Genomic DNA, 16,842 nt, shown 5'->3' with positions numbered 1-16,842 from the left:
ACGGTTTCATCTTCTCACCATGGAAATTGCGTTCTAATGGCTGTTCTTTATGGTTAACACTGAGGCATCGGCTGAGGTCAGAACCCTGCTTCTCTGAACAGGGAACCACAAATGTCACAGACACATGGTAGGCTTGGCAAATAATATATTTCTTTCCAAATCTCCTGTGTCTTCAGTTTGCCTAGCGTCATGCTTGTGGTAAGCTGAAGAGAGTTTATTTCTCGGGTCTTCTCTCCTTCCTTTGGTGGAACCAGCGGGAGGCATGCAATTTACAATGAATTCAAAAGTGCACCTCTTCTGGTTTTTGTTGTTGTCTTTATTTTAACCCCAAGAAGAGAGAGATTTAACTCAGTCTTCACCCCGGGCTAAGCTAATACTTAGGTCATGTCTGAGCTCTCTGGGGAACCCCGCTTTATACCATCCGAGGGGCAATGGTGTCTTTTCACGTGGAGCTGCACAGCTGTCCAGCCATATGGGCCCCAACAGCCCAGTCAATCGGATTTGGGGAGGTTTTACAATGTAATTTCTTAACGTGCTAGTATTTGGGGTGAGTTTGATCAGGGGTATAGACAGCTCTTAAGCCCAAGGGTTTAGGTTTTAAGAAGCCATCACAAATGTCCCAGCATCTGATCAGACTGGTTAAAAACAGATAAGAAATCTGTGGCTGGGGGAGGGGAAAGGACTCCTGACCCCCTGGTTGGAGAGAGCCCCAGGGGTATGCTGCAACTATTAATTCGGCATCAGCTGCTTTTCCTTTTCTTTTCTTTTCTTTTTTCTTTTCTTTTTTTTAACCCGGGGCTCATCATTTAAGGCGTTCCCACTCAGGCCTGCAGAGCCCGTTACAAAACCATCTCTCTGCTCCCCTCCCCCCATGCCGCAAGATGAGAGAGCAAATATCCTGCATTGCAGCAACAGCGCAGGAGGACTGCATTGAAACCGTCCTCAAGCTAAACAAAACCAGGCCTCTAAGAAAAACCTAGGGAAGGCCAGCAGCAGTGTGTCCTGCTGCCTCTCGGGCAGAACCAACTGCAAGCGGCAGCCCCATCCCTCCACGTAGAAGGGGTTCAGAAACTGCCTAAGGAATCCTTAGTGACTAGAAAATAAGTAGTCCTGAATCTAAAACCCTCATCAAAATGGTGGAAGTCCTGAACTAATCTACCGCCAATGTAGTTTGGCCACCAGAAAAGTATTTTAGTTTGAGAGGAACCTTAGCCGAAGGGTAAGTTTTCCCCAAAAAAGATATCCCACGAGGATGGATGGCTCTTTCCAACTAACTACACAGTCTTCAGAAATTAAGCACTTATTGCAGGAATGTTTTATATTCTGTTCTTCTCCTCTCTCTCTTATGTCTCCCCGTCTCTCTGTCTCGCTCTCGCTCTCAACTGAAACCAAAGCTTTCCTTTTCTTAGGAAGAGGAAAAACTGCTGATTTTTAAGCGTCTCGTGGCACATTGGTGGAGGCAAAAAGCCAGGGCTACGGGGTTTCGGGATTGCTATTCTTTTCTGGGGACAAACACCCAGTAATTGACAACAACCCAAACGGCCTTGAAGCTGGCGGGTTAGCGCCCAGGGTCGCGGTGCATCTGGACCCCTGAGGCTCTGCGGCGCTCACCTGCAGTGACCCCGCAGGGCCGCTCTCGGCCGCCCCGCACGGGCCGTCTGATTCGAGGATGCTGCTCTTAGCTGTCAGGGGCTGGCGCTACCTAGCCACCTCTCGGGGCTCTGAATCCAGCGCTGCCCAAGAAACAGTTTCGGTTTTTGCTGTTTTTGTTGTTGTTTTAAGTCATTAGAGAAGAAAAGCCGGAGTACGAGAAGCAGATGGGCCCTGCGTGCGCCGGGACCGCCGGGGCTGGGGCTGACTCCCGCGGCTGCGGAACCGGCTCTCCGGGAAGACAGATTTCTCCTTGCTGGCGCTGGGGTTTTGTTGGGGGTTTGGGCGGGGGGGGTGGGGGTGGGGATGGGGTGCGGGGGGTGTCTTTGGGTTTTGTTTTTATGGGCAGACTCATTCTGAGCCCTTCCTTAAGACCAAGCTAACCCCATGCTCCCGGAAAAAACACACAACACGGCCACAACCATCACAACAAAAGGCGCCTCCCCGAAGTGAGTCTAAATGTACGCGGGACGGGTGGCGGCCGGACGTGGAGAAGCACTTTTGTGCCTCTCTAATCTCGGGAGTCCATCTGGCCCCGGCGGGGCGGGCGGGCGGGAGGGCGCGGGGGGGGGGGGAGGAGGGGAGGCGGGAGGGGCGCGCGCACGTACCCAGAGCCCGGGCACGCGCGCCCGCTCTCCTTCACGTTCACCTTGACTGCAGGGGGCGGAGGATGGGGCTACCTTCCCCCATCCGCACCAACCCTTCTCCCCACCTCACCCCCGCCGCCGTCCTGCCCAGACGCGGCTAGGGGCTGGGAGGGAGGGATGGAGGGATGGAGGGGAGGTGCAAAGGCGCTCGGGTCGCCGCAGCGGCCGGACAGCCGTGTGCTCTCCGCAGTGATGTCAACCGCATCCTCCGCAGCACTCCCCCATCCCACCCCCACCCCGGGCCTCGCCCGCGCCGCGGTCGGCGGAAACCCCAGTCTGGCGCCTCCAGCCTTGGGACGAGAAGCAGGGGGCGTGCCGGGGTCCTGAGCCCCCCACTCCATTTGCGAAAGCGGGAGAGACAGGGAGTGGACGATCCGTGGTGCGGCGGCTACCGGGGCGGAGGAAGGGGCGGGGGTGGGGGGGGCGGTGGACCTGGGTGTAGGATTGACGCCCAGGACTGCTGAAGGGATCTGCCCGGGACTGGTGCAGCCGGGGTTACGTTTAGGGGGCGGAGGGCACGCATCACTGCAGGTGCCGCGCTTGTGGGCACGGCGAAAGCGCCCCCTTCGCCCAGGATAGAAACGGATAAACGGAAGCGCGTGTGAATGTGGGGGTGCGAATTGCCACCTCCAACCTTGGCTTTCCCGCTCTTCCGAGCGCTCCCACTTCTCACTTTCCCCAAATCCGCATTTTCCTTGGCACAGCTCTCCCGGAGCAAGAAGCAGAGGGAGGTACCCGGGGGCAGTGAGAATGACGTGTGCTGGTGCAGAGAGCGGGTGGGGGGCTGCGGGCCCCGCTCTGTGGACCGGCTCCTAATCCTCTTGTTTTCGGTACAGTCAGCAGATGTGGCTTCTTTTAGCTGAATAATCCGTTAAAGGAATAATAATTTTTAAAAAGGAGATCGACCTCACCCAAAGAGGATGGCGAACGAGATTAGGGCTTGGTAAGGATAAATTAAAAGGCTCCAAATTCTCTGTCCCTCTCTGCCTTCCTCTCTACCCACCTCCCCCTCCCTTCACCTCCCTCCCCTCCCCCCTTCTTCCTCATCCCCTGCAATCCGCACTCGACGCGAGTTCACGCGGAGGGCTGGATTTTCAGGCTGAACCGCAACTTGCGCTGCGCGTTATTATTATTCATCGGAGGGTGCTGCCGCCACAACCTTTGCCTCCTGCGCTCCTCTCCTTCCCCCCGGCCGCCGCCGCCAGCAGTGCAGTGCCTCCTGCACGCATGCTCTGGTTCACCAAAGAGAGAATCTGAATTTTTTTTTTTTTATCATGCTCATGATCACCCTCATGATGCTCCTTATCGCGGTTATCATTTCCTCCTGCCAGGTGGAGCGACCACCAGCGCCTTCTCGCCACCAGCCCCTTCCCCAGGGAAGGAAGCGATTCGGGCCCGGCCCTGGCGGCCGCTCCCTGGATGCGGGCTTCCTTCGCCTCTCCGCATCCCTCCCTCTTTCATCTGCATGTATATATCTTGATCCCTTTATTCCAGTAGATCTATTGCCTTTCCATTGGGCTGGCTGAAACGCTGCGGACTGCGACCAGTCTCTTAAAAAGAAGAACAAAAAGAGGAAGACCTTGAGTGGACCCCAGGACAAAGCACTTTGGGCTCGGCAAGAAGGGACGCGCGGGAGCGCTGGCTCCGAACCGGAGTGATCTCGGGTGCCCAAGAGCGCCCATCCAGCGTGCGGACCTCTGAGGGTATTCGGATTGAATTTTATTTATCTTTTTGGCATGCTTGAACAGTGACATTGTTGGAGAGGGGTAGAGTTTGGTTTGGTTTAATTTTTCTGGGAAAGCGAGCTGAATGGTGGGAGACCAGGTAGACTTAAGTTGGCTTTCCTGCTCCCCTTCCTCCCCTTCTCGAGACCCGGGTGTCCGAGAAGAGACTGGGAAGCAGAAGGTTTAGAAAAAAGTAGACACAGGAGATGTTGTCCGGAGGACTAAGGGAAGAGTGGGGCGACGGGTGAGTGGGAACCGGCCAGCTGAAAGAAGATTTTGAAAAGAAGAGGTTGTTGTTGTTTTTTTTTTTTTTTTAAACCCTCTTTGGGTTCACAGGATGAGTTTTGCTGGGGAGGAGAATATGGTTGACTGTCGATAGAAGCTCTGAGAAATTGATGAAGAATTGATATGTCCATGTACACACATAAGGAGGCATCTGGATTTGTGTGTAAACAGACTGGAGAGGTGGAAGAGGGCATGGAGGAAGGGGGCTTAAAATAATGTCTTATTATCCCTTTGGCTTTGGGGACTCTCATCCTCTGTCCCTCCCCCTTTTTTTGACCCAGGGATCCAGCTCCATTAGACACGAGTGACCTTTTAAATCTACGCCCACCCTTTACCTGGTAAAGCCCGTTGACAGTTTGGGGTGGGGTGGGGTGGGGTGAGGAGGGTGGTAGGGGTGTTTCGAAGACATATATATTCTCTCTCCTCTCTCTCTCCCCCCTCTCCCCCTCCCTTCTTCCCCTCCTCCCCTCCTCCCCTCTTTCCTCTCTCCTCCCTCTTCCCTCCTCCCTTCTCCCCTCCCCTTCGTCTCCTCCTCCCTCGTTCTCCCCCCATCACTCTTTCTCTTCCTCCCTCCCACCTCCCTCACTCCCTCCCTCCCTGCTGCATTTTGCATGAGCTATCTAGGTCATTAGCATTTTAGCGTATGCAAGACTTGACAAAGCTGATGAGGGGCCAGATGGGCCTCGCTCTTATGGTTTTTTTTTTTTTCCTTTTTTTCCCCCCTCTTTTCCTTTTTCCCCTCCACCACTTGGGACCTGAGCAAGAGGACTGCAGCAGGAGAGTTTCAGAAGGCTGCCTCCCCAGATCCCGGCCCGGAGCGCGGCAGCTCGCCCCTGCGGCACGCCCGGCCAGCCTGCGCCCGCACTCAGCCTGCGAGGTAAAGGCGGCGGCGGCGCGCCCTGCCCTGGCAGCCGCTGCCAAGCCCCCGCTGCCAAGCCCCCGCTGCCCTCCGTGTTCTACGCCCTCGACTTCCTCCTCCTGGCCCCCCTCAGCTTACTGGGCTGAAGTGAGGGTGAGAGATGGGTGGGTAGGGTTTGCTGTGCTGGGGCGAGGTGGGGTTGGTTTTGTTTTTTTGTTTTTTGTTTTTTTCATTGTCTGGAGCTGCAGGGGAGGCGAGGCGCGAGGAAGGGGCTAAGGGAGTTGGGGTAATTAACACGGGGGAGGCACCCTTCCGTCTCCCACTTCCACCCACATCCCCAACCCTCCACCCCCTCCGCTTTGCAGGAAAAAGCCTGGATCCGAAAGGATGGGGGAGAACAAAGAGCCTTTGGAAGACGTCGCTGTTATCTCATTGTCTGTGTGATTGGGGGAGCTGCGGTAGGGAGGATGCTGTGGTCCTGTTCTCCCTGCCTCCCCACCCCCATCCCTCTCCCCGCTGTCATTGCGCACGCACGCGCGCTTCTTTTTACTTATTTTTCCTTGTTTTCTCATTCCGTCTTCTCCCCACCCCCCATCCTTTCTTCCACCTGTCCTTCCTTCCTCCTTTCCTTCCTCAGGAGAAAGGCCTCTCTCTCCGTGTTCACAGCGGACCTTGATTTAAATGTCCATACAATTAAGGCACGCGGTGAATGCCAAGAATGGGGCTGGCTGAGCACCGTCGGTCCGAGAGGGCCCGCCGGGAAGGAGCCGCAGAGCCGAGGCGCCCTCCGCAGAGCTCAGCGCCGCGGCTTCGGGCGGGAGGGGTCCCGGGCTTCCGCTGGCTGGGCTGCCCGGAACCGGAGCCCTTGGGATGGGGAGGTGTGCAGCTTGTGACAGACAGGGGGCTTAGAGACGCAGACCGACTCAGGGAGAGAAGCGGATTCTGTGACAGAAACACAGATCTGTGCAAGCACAGATGCGATGGGGGCGGGCGGGCGCGGGGGGGAGGGTGTTGCTTGTGAGCGCATTACGGACTGCTTCTGTGTGCGTATTTTTCTCTGGGCTGGGGGCGCATTGTATGAGGGTCGACACCTTCCTTTCGTGGCTGTGTTTTTGTTCTGGGCTTAGCTTTTGGGTTGCCCTTTAAAAAAATGATCTGGCATCCAGAAGACTGGCAGTCTGTGCCAGGGCTTGGACTGCAGATATAATGTGTTCTCTTTGAGATTGGGGGGGAGGAGGGTGGGTAGCCAGTTGGAAGGGAGGAGGGAGGTGTTTGTCATTCTTTGCTGTAGAGCTGGGGACACCTGACAAGCTTGAGAAAGTCATTGGGATATATGACGAAGAAGGAACTTCTGGACGGTTCACAAGCTCCATCGGGGCTGAAAGCATGGCCAGGGCTCTTAGGAGCATCTCACTTCCTCCTTGCGGCTGTAATTGTAGTTTCAGGCAGAGATCCAGGAGATGCAGAGGAAGGGAAAGGCGCAGTAACTTACATGTACCAAAGGGGGGAGGGAATGAATTCCTTCTTGAATCTGAACCGAAGGAAAAACAGACCAGGCACAAGTGTTGTTTCTGAGGAAAGACTGTTTTAAAAGAGGCTGTCATGGAAAGGTTTAGCCCTCCATCCTGAAGAACCTGCTTCCCCACTCAGGCCTGCCTCCCCAGCACTAGATGGAGTGCAGCAGCTGGTCTTAGGGAGCCCCCCTAGCTGCAGAGGGTGGTGGCAAGACTAAACTCATCAATTTCCAGGTGGAGGAAATGGTCAAGGGGCAGGTCCCTGCAGAGAAAGGAGGCCAAGAGCTGCATCCTCTCACCAGGAAGCTTGCAGCATCCTTTTACCCACCCTTGGCAGAGGCCTGTCTTTGCAAGGCCAAGACCATAAGGGATGCTTGGGATTTTAGTTTGATTCCTGACACATTAATCGAGGCCTAGAGGAGTCTCAAGTGAAGCTTCCTTACTTTCCTCTGCAAAGCCTCGGTCTAACCCACTTAGCAAATTAGTATTTAAGGAGAGACCACGGAACCTTAGCCTCACTTCCTCCCAAATACTTCTTGAGTACATACTATGTGCCAATCATGTGTAATTATTATATCTTAGGTTCTTCCTTTGCCCTCCTAAAGGAGTGTCCGGGATCAGGTGAGGTTAAGGGTGATGTACCCCTTCTAGATACTCCCAGAACACTCTCTGTGGAAGTGTGCAACAACCTGCTTGCCCCTGCAGAGAGAAGGCAGCCTTTTCATCATGCAAAGTGCAGGCACGATGCTATCCCTCAAGTTCCAGAAGGCAAGTTTGGCCAAAGGACAGAAAAGAAAGCAGCTTCTCTGGCCCCTGAACCTTAGCCAGTGGTGTCCTAAGGGGCAGTGGCAGCCATTGCCTTCAAAACAGACCAGCCTCCAAATGGTGCCTCCTCGGGGTATAAATCCCCTTGCCTCTTCCCTCCCTCTTTCCCCAAGAAGGCTGCTCTTGTGTTGGGGGGAGGGGGCACGGTTTAAGCCTCCGATGACCAACCCTTTGCCCCATGGTTAGCCATAATACCGAGATTTGTCTCTGTAATTGCTTCTCCCTAAGTCCATCAGACATAGCCGTGTCCTTTCAGTGATGTGCCTATTGGTCAGTATAATCTCCAGACGCCTCCCCCAAGTAATGGCCCTTTTAGATGGAAACCTAACACGCTTCTCCCTGAGAGCTTAAACCACAGGCACCATGGACAAGGCCCGCCAGGTTCCTGCTGCTGATAAACTAGGAAGGGAGAAGCATATTTTTTATTACTTATGTAAACTCTTGTTCCAGAAAGCTTTAATGGGTGTGGGAGTGTTCTACGTTTGCGGGGTCTGTGTGCACGGGTGTGGGGTTTTTCCAGTGTTCACCAGGTCTCATTAGGAGATGCATTTTTATGTGGGGCTCTAATGGCCGAAAATGGAATGGCGGAGATGAATGCATCACTCTGCCCCTGGTGTAATTTCAAGGCCCCTTTTGTGTTCACCAAATAGGGGCATCTGAGTGAAGGTCAGTCCTAGCTTCTTCCCTCCTGCTATATTCAGGGACTGTTTGTACCTAGTGATATTTATGTAAGAAAACTGAAGATTTATGGTCACCCGAGGAATTTCTTTAACTCTCAATATCATCATCTACTTGAGTCCCTCTAATTACATCCTATGCATTAAACGAAGGAGAAAATATTTTTAAAACATAGGACATGTTGAGGTTTGCTGACTGAATATGCTAAGAAGGCCCCCATGAGTCTACACACATCACCATCATTATGGTCCTCATGACTATGGGAGCTCCTATGTTGCTTGAGGTGACTGTACCAGATATATTAAGATAGACTTAGAAAGGTATCAAAGGAAAAAATTCAGTAATACTATTCTTTCTCCTGCCAGAGATGCCCCAGACCCAGATCTCTGTTTAAGCAAAAAAGAAACTGATCTTTTAACAAAAGCTACGGGAAATTCCTCTATCATTTCTATCACCAAAGGATGGGGAGCAGGGACAGTTTTTGTGGCTGCATGAAGAGCCTTAGCCAGAGAACTGAATAACTGGGCAGAGGGGTGCTTTCCCTGCAGGCATAAGCCCATATACACACGTATATACATATATTTTTCTCTCCTAACAATATCCATTGCTTACATTTATAGGAAAAGCATTTAAACACAACACACATATCTATCTATACTGTCTCCACAAAGACATAATTTTCTCTTTCCCTCTATTGAGCTTATGTAATACCCCCACCCCTTGTTCCAAGCTTAGAATGGAGTACTCTGGGGGCAGCTGCAAAGCACTCTCCCTAGGACAGATGGAGCCTCCCTTCCTCATCTACTCTGTGGGTGGTTTTAAAGCCCCATGAGTCAACTGGGACTGGGCTGTGCTGGTGGTATGTGTGTTTGAGGCTTCCCTCGTTGATTCATGGTGATGAGTATGTCAATAACAACAATTATGAGAATTATGATACCTAATAAAGATCTTTTTCTTCCAAGACCCATCTATAATTCTTTCATTTGGGTGTTTTTTGCCAAGTCTTACCCCATTTGACTCCAGTTTAAAAAAAAAAAAACATTTAAGAGTTAATTGCATCTCCAATACAGGCCTAGAACAAGAAAAAGGACTTCAAATGGGATTCAGTCCAATCAATGTGTGCTGCTTTGTGCCACCTTATCCGGATGCTGGGGGCCTGGAGAGATCTGCACCAAATTTAGATGGCCTGGAAAAAAAAAAATGCAGGCCTTACTGAAAGCAAAAAATGTTCCAGGTCAGAAATAAAGTGTCAGCAGCTCTCAGTAGGTTCGCCTTTACATTTTCTTACCATTCTCCCTTTCATCTTAAGTTAGAAACGTTTGCCCAAAAAATGAGGACCCGGTTCATGGCTGCATTCCTCCTCCCCATCCCCAAAACAAACCTCCAGGATCACTAAGGGCTTTCTCAGAATTGGAACGGGGACAGGTTTATTCGAAATTAGAATCCAGTCTATTTCTTAGACGTGTACAAATACTGAGACCTAGAACCTAGGAGACGGTATTTTCGCTGGAAGTTCCGCTTGCTACTTCATGTAGCCTGTTAGAGGCCGCTCTCCGTGGAGAGCAGCGAGCGTGCCGCTGTCCAGCCTGGGCGGCGGGAGTGCGGGCTAGGCCTCGCCATCCGCCCGGCGGCGGCCCCACGCCCAGGGCTTCCCAGTGACCCGCTTTCCAGCGTACGAGGCTTTCTCTTCCTCTTCATGCCCCCTGAGACCTCCAAATTGAGCAAGGCGAAGAACAGGCTCTGGTTTCCTCTTTCTTTTCTCTCTTGCTTCTGTCTCCCCAGCCTTGATTTTTTTTTTTTTTTTTTTTACTTAAATCAAGAGATGGGGCCCCCAAGCCCTGAGTCGCCCCGCATTTCCTAAAGCTTCGGACTGATCCGAAGTGCGCGTAGACGCGGAGACAGCTGGGCGCCCTGGGCGCGGAGGCTCCCGCGGCGGATTCAGCCCCAGAGGCCCCATCTCTCTCTCCCTCTGCAGCGCACCTCCGTTCCCCCAATTTCGCTCCAGCGCCAGATGGATACACGAAGGTCAAGTCAGAGATGGTTACGGAGTCCGGGGGCGGGGATGGGAGGGGCGGGTCGAGGCGGGGTACAGCTCGGAAGAACCGGACGTGGCGACCGGAGGCGCAGGCCGCGGCCTAGACCTGGCCAGGCTGGTGCGCGCGGAGGATGGGGCCCCCCCGGGCAGTCCCTCTCCCCTCATCCTTCTCCAGGCCTCCTCCCTGTCCACTCCAGGACCTGCAGCTGCAGTCCCCACCATCTCCTTGCGATCTCCTTCCTTCCGCAGCCCGTAAAACCACAGAATGTCCGGGAAAGAGGGGCGGGCCCAGCTCAGGGAGGAGGTTGCGAGAGGACCCCTCTGGGTATCCCAGGAGCCAGCTCCAGCCGGCGGCCGCCGGCGGGGGAAAGCTCCTTGGGGGTGGATTTTTTGGGACGGGGGGCGGTGTTTCCACCTCAGTAAGTCCTCTGTGACCCCTTTACACCGCGCAGCCTGCTCTATCCCCCAGCCATGGGGCCAGGTCGCTGGGCACTGTCCCCCAGGACCCAGCAACCCACACCCCCCCACCCCAGCTAGGTCCTCACCATCCCCAAATATCCTCCTCCCCCGCCCCCACTACACTCTAAAGAAGCCAAAACAACCATCACAAAATCCTCAACCAGGAAGAAAGAGGACACATTTCTCCTTCAGCCTTGGCGCTAGTCTTCTGCCAGAGGAGAAGTCAGCCTCAGAAAGGGGAGCAGAGGGCAGCCCGGGGGCTCAACGGTTTAGCGCTGCCTTCAGCCCAGGGCCTGATCCTGGAGACCTGGGATTGAGTCCCGCGTTGGGCTTCTTTCATGGAGCCTTCTTCTCCCTCTGCCTGTGTCTCTGACGCTTTCTCTGTGTCTCATGAATAAATAAATAAATAAATAAATAAATAAATAAATAAATAAATAAATATTTTTAAAAGGGGGGAGCAGGTGAGCTCCGTCCTCATGAGCCTCCAAACCCCTGCCGGGGTCCCAGGCCCAGGTGGAAGAGATGCGCCACCTTCCCGTCCACTGGTCCCCTGGCCGGTCTCCCTTCTAAAGAGAACTGATTTCCCTCCTTTTCTTCGCCTGCTAGGCCCACTACGGTGCAGAGGCAGTGATGTGAGGCTCTTTGGGATTAACAGGCCAGTGCCCTGAAATAACCTTCAGAGCCCTGGTCTCAAGGTCATGTGCTCAAGGAAAGGAGGCCGATTGGCCTCAAGAGACTGCAGTCAGGACCAGAACGTGCCTGGCAGAGGTCACTCCACCAGAAGCCTCTGATTCGCGGGAGAGTGCACCTGGACTTTGCAGGAGGCTTCCCTTCAGCCCCCTCTCACACTTCCACAGATTGATGTGGCAATATTTATTCCCATTTAATTGAGACACTGGTTTAATTTCAGATTGCCTCAGTTTAAGGCCCAATGGGGTTTTCTGCAGCTTTTTTCCCCAGTGCCTCTACAGAAACTAATTGCTGTTAATATCCAATTTTGGCTTTATTATTCGTTAGCCAATTATGTATCCCATAGCCCAGGCCCCTTGCTGCTTACTGCCTCTGCTGGAATCAGCTAACACTATGCCTGGCTTCTGCTTCTTTCCTTCGCCTCTATTCAGACCCTTCCCCCACCCTGAGCTGATTTACAGGACACATCAGTCATTTTGTTTGTCCCCGCACTTAGCACAGTTGGGGGAGGTGGGGGACTTTGAAGCTGTTTTTTTTTTTTCCTCCTTTGGAGGGAGATTTCTTCTTTGCAGGTGAAGTCAACAATTCCCAGGTTTTTTAAAAAATATAATATTGAAGTTGTTCTGCTCTCTCTTCACCACCTCTGGGCTTTCTTTGGCTGGAGCCATTTTTGGAGTAGCCTGTTTCAGCCAGAAGCCAGCGCAGTGCTTTGGCCCCTGAGGTGCTCCTCCCTCCTGGCTCTCCTGTTACCTCCCCAGGGCCCGGCTGACAGCTACCACATATATATGTGTAACACCATCGGCTCTCACCCTGTGCCCAGACCTTGTCATTCCACATTTCAAGGAGGGAAACTTGAAAAAGCAATTTGGGAAAGGCACCATTTTCAGAGATGAGGAGGGAGCGTTTGTCTCTCCCACAGATGCCCTGGAAACAGCTCCTGCTTTAGTTCCTTACCGGGTGGAGCTGACGCAATTGGGGGCCAGAGCTTTTTTATAAAAAGTGGTGTGGGGTTTTTTTTGGGTTTTGATTTTGTTTTTCGGGTTTTTTTTTTTTTTTTGCCTCGTTTTATTTGTGTGCTCCAAGTTCACTGACATACAGAAGCAAGCACTTCCCATTCCTGGTGTTCTGGAAACAGGAAAATAAAAGTAAAAAATCATGACGGCAGGAAGATTCTTCTTTGTCCGTTTTCCCTGCTTCCCCCATTTTGAAAAAACGCCCTAAATGCTCTAATGTGCTCTCACATTGATCTCTAGCAGTTCTGTAGCAACCTGCGTAGTATCAGCGTCAGAATCGATGGAAAGAAAACAAAATTTCAGAGCAGCTGGCTTCGGCTGGGGCTGCCCTTTGCCACCTGGAAGCCCATCACCCCCTTCAGACGAAGCCAGAGGAGGCCAAAGACATCCTGGCGTGGGAATCCAATGGTCAGGTTTTTCAGAGGGAGGAAGTGGGAGTGAATGTTGTGGAGGTCTGGGACGCTGTTAAGAAGGTGCCTTACACATAAGGCTCCATAAATACCACCAAATTGGATGTAATTAAATTAGCAGCAGCTGTCCTGCTTTTCTTGCAGAAAAGCTTCAATTATGCATTAAGGTCTTGTGGGCAGAGGACAGATAGAGTGACCTCACAGGGAATGAAGGGGCTTAAAAGTGTGTCCAGTTCATCCCTGAGCCTCAGCCCTGCTTGACTCAGCCAGAGGTCTGGAGTTTGATTTTCAGACAGTGTGTGCATGGTAGAGAGACTTGCATGCATGCCCAATCCCAGGCAAAAATTCAAGGAGCAAAGAAACCTCTTCTTTGAAATCTTCCTATCGTCTTTGCAGAGTATTTCTTTAACTTTGTCATTACCCTTCTACTCAAATCTCTCCCTTCATCACCCCGGATTCATGTCTCATCCAAGGTCTGCCTAACGACGCAGTGGTGTGTTGTAAGTAAGTAAGTACATAAATAAATAAATAAATAAATAAATAAATAAATAAATAAATAAATATCAACTTTTCCCTTCAGCTGCCCTCCTCCAGCCCCTTGAAAACATTCATATTCTCTGTGGTCAACAGGGATTAGGAGAAAATCAGTGAGGTTAAGTCATCTCAACAATAATATGCCATTTGCTTAGTTTCTTAACTTTCCCAGAGATATTTCTGTGGTATTCAGTTGTAGAAATTTCTGATAAAGGCATCCAAAAGTGGGAAAGCAGGAGAGCACTAGCATCCCCACTTTTTATGTGAGGAAAGCTTCATTGCCCCTTCATTCCAGACAGACCAATGCTCCAAACACACAGATATGACATAGTTCAGGAGAAAACACATTTCGGGGCACCTGGCTGGCTCAGTCCGTAGAGCTTGCAACTTGATCTCAGGGCTGTAAGTTCAAGCCCCAGGTGGAAGTGTAAAGGTTACTTTTAAGAAAATGGATTTTTATTTTTTCAGGAGTGAGAGAGCATGTGAACGGGGAGGGGAATTTTTTTTTTAATTTTTTAATTGGAGCTCAATTTGCCAACATATAGCATAACCCCCAGTAGTACTCATCCCACTAAGTGCCCCCCCTCGGTGCCTATCACCCAGTCACCCCAACCCCCCGCCCATTTCCCCTTCCACTACCCCTTGTTCAATTCCCAGAGTTAGGTGTCTCTCATGTTTTGTCACCCTCACTGATATTTTCACTCATTTTCTCTCCTGTCCCTTTATTCCCTTTCACTAATTTTTATATTCCCCAAATAAATGAGACCATATAATGTTTGTCCTTTTCCGATTGACTTACTTCACTCAGCATAATACCCTCCAGGTCCCTCCACGTTGAAGCAAATAGTGGGTATTCGTCCTTTCTAATGGCTAATATTCCATTGTATACATAGACCACAGCTTCTTTATCCATTCATCTTTCGATGGACACCGAGGCTCTTTCCACAGTTTGGCTATTGTGGACATTGCTGCTATAAACATCGGGTGCAGGTATCCCGGCGTTTCATTGCATCTGTATCTTTGGGGTAAATCCCCAGCAGTGCAATTGCTGGGTCGTAGGGCAGATCTATGTTTAACTCTTTGAGGAACCTCCACACGGTTTTCCAGAGTGGCTGCACCAGTTCACATTCCCACCAACAGTGCAGGAGGGTTCCCCTTTCTCCACAGCCTCTCCAATATTTGTTGTTTCCTGTCTTGTTAATTTTCCCCATGAAGAGAGAGTCTTAAGCAGGCTCCATGCTCAGCACAGACCCCATCGTGGGGCTGGAGCTCCCAACTCTGAGATCGTGACCTGAGCCGAAACCAAAAGTTAGACACTTAACCAACTGAGCCATCAGGTGCCCCCCCACCCAAAATAAAATCTTAAAAAAAAGAAAAAGAATATACAAGAACCCCAAATGAATTTCGTTGTTTCCCTCCTTAAGCTCTGATGGTCTACTAGTCCCAATGGAAGGCAGGGAGGAGAACCCGGAGCCAGTTAACAAAAACACCTGTGATGTGATTTTTGCTTAATAAATGCAAAACTTTATTATTTGCATAATGAATCCAGTTCAGGTTAAGGCCACCACATTTAAAGCCAGCCCTTTCATGTCACTTTGCATAATTGTGAATTCTGATTTCACAATTCCATGAATGAAAATTAATTATTCAATTAAATGCTGGACTATGTGACACGGTGAACCCACATCACTCCAGACATCCAAAGCAGACTCAAAGGAGTTCCAGGCAAAATTGGAATTGGACAGAGCTTGATTTTGCCATAATCCAGCGTTGGTTTTGTTCACTCTCTTCCTAGCTGGTCCTTCCCTTGTCTAAAAGAGCTCCCCCTTCTCCTTGACACCCTGACTGTGTCCTATCCCCACAGTGCATCTGTGTTTCCAAAAATGGCAAAGCCAGGGCCAGAGCAGGTTCTTGGAGGGCAAGAAGCAAAAAGGGTTGTGACTTATTTCCAGCACGTACAGTAACTGCCTTTGAGCTTTCTGCCAACCTCTGAGAAAACTTGAACTTGGAAAATGTCAAACGTTTCTCCCATCTTTCCACTCTTTCCCTTCTATCTCAGCATCTTGCCACCTTCATGTGGACAATTAATCAATAGCAACAGCGTGGCATGAGAAGTTACGAGCATGATCTTGCTGCCAGGCCATACTGCATCCCTATTGCGTTAAACCTGTCTTACTCAATTCCTGAATCACTCATCATGCTATTGACTAAAAACTATCCAAGATAGCATTTGGGGCATCTAGGAACATCATTTAGTGCAATACCAGGGCCTCTCAGAAGTCTAGAGGAATTTGGTTTCTTCCATTTTTTGACAATTCCAGGATATTGCAAAATTAAGAAATGCCAAAAGCAGAGTCACCCAACTTGTGGTGTATTTTATATACTTATAGTTAAGAATCTAGGGGATCCCTGGGTGGCTCAGTGGTTTGGCGGCTGCCTTCGGCCCAGGGCGTGATCCTGGAGACCCAGAATCGAGTCCCATGTCAGGCTCCCTGCATGGAGCCTGCTTCTCCCTCTGCCTGTGTCTCTGCCTCTCTCTCCCTCTCTCTGTGTATCTCATGAGTGAATGAATAAAATCTTAAAAAAAAAAAAAAAGAATTTGAAATTACATGATTAATTTCTGCTTTCAATTCTGTTACTCAGTCTATATGGTATGTGTAGCATCTTCCAAAGATATTACTAAAAAGTCTTCCTATGAGACCCTTTGTGATTCTGGCACCCAAGAAGAAAGTCCTGTATGCTCAGGCCTAGCCCTCAGCCCCCAGAGAGAACATAGCTTAGGGCATATGACTGCCAAGTTTTGGCATTAGACTACCTCTGCTTGATTCATGGTTCCTTCAGTAAGCTATGTGACTTAGGGTAAGTTGCTAAACCTCTCTGAGCATATTCTGTAAAAAAGTGATGATAATAATGCTATCTACTTCATAGGGTTGTTGTCAGGATTCAATAAACAACACATGTTAAAATGTTTAGCATAGCACAAAGCACTGTTCAATAAAATTATATGCTAGCATATATGAAAATTGAAAATCTCTAGTAGCCATATTGTAAGTACAAAGAAACATTTGACATGAATTTTAAGCATATGTTTTATTTAACCCAATACATATAACCCAAAATATTGTAATTTCAACATGCAATCAATATAAAAACCATACTAAGATATTTAACCTTTTTTTTTTACCATAGTAAATCTTCAAACTCTGATGTGTATCATATACTCATGCATCTCAATTCAGATGCTAAATTTTCATCAGAAATAACTTGCTTCATATTTTGGTTTCATAGAATTTGTAGCTGAAGAGGTAAATTCACATGCTCAAGTTAGTTCTAACCATTCTTAAATATTTTCTGTAAAAAAAAAAATTGACAGAGAGAGAGCACAATCTGGGGGGGCAGGCAGCACACAGAGGGAGAGGAAGAAGCAGGCTCCCCTCCAAGCAAGGAGCCCAGCGCAGGGCTCATCCCAGAACCCTGAGATCATGACCTGAGCTGAAGGTAGAGAAAACCAGCTGAGCC

The 16,842-nt window shown here is 50.3% G+C and overlaps 1 long non-coding RNA gene across 4 annotated transcripts; it reads left to right on the top strand.

Moving 5' to 3' along the window:
- The first annotated feature begins 2,476 nt into the window (after nt 1-2,476).
- LOC112926768 (uncharacterized) lies at nt 2,477-9,143 on the top strand. Of its 4 annotated transcripts, XR_011994178.1 has the most exons (7): nt 2,477-2,676; nt 3,134-3,240; nt 3,792-4,000; nt 4,588-4,644; nt 5,067-5,183; nt 5,531-5,623; nt 5,803-9,143. It is a non-coding gene; the product is annotated as an uncharacterized lncRNA (long non-coding RNA). The 4 variants fall into 4 exon arrangements; XR_011994176.1 differs by lacking the exon at nt 5,803-9,143 and having other exon boundaries at nt 5,531-5,752; XR_011994177.1 differs by lacking the exon at nt 2,477-2,676 and having other exon boundaries at nt 3,044-3,240.
- The last annotated feature ends 7,699 nt before the right edge of the window (nt 9,144-16,842 follow it).

The sequence above is a fragment of the Vulpes vulpes genome, chromosome 9, assembly GCF_048418805.1.
Source record: "Vulpes vulpes isolate BD-2025 chromosome 9, VulVul3, whole genome shotgun sequence".
NCBI lineage: Eukaryota > Metazoa > Chordata > Mammalia > Carnivora > Canidae > Vulpes > Vulpes vulpes.
Note: the sequence above shows the minus strand (reverse complement) of the source record. Positions and strands in the feature narration are given on the sequence as shown.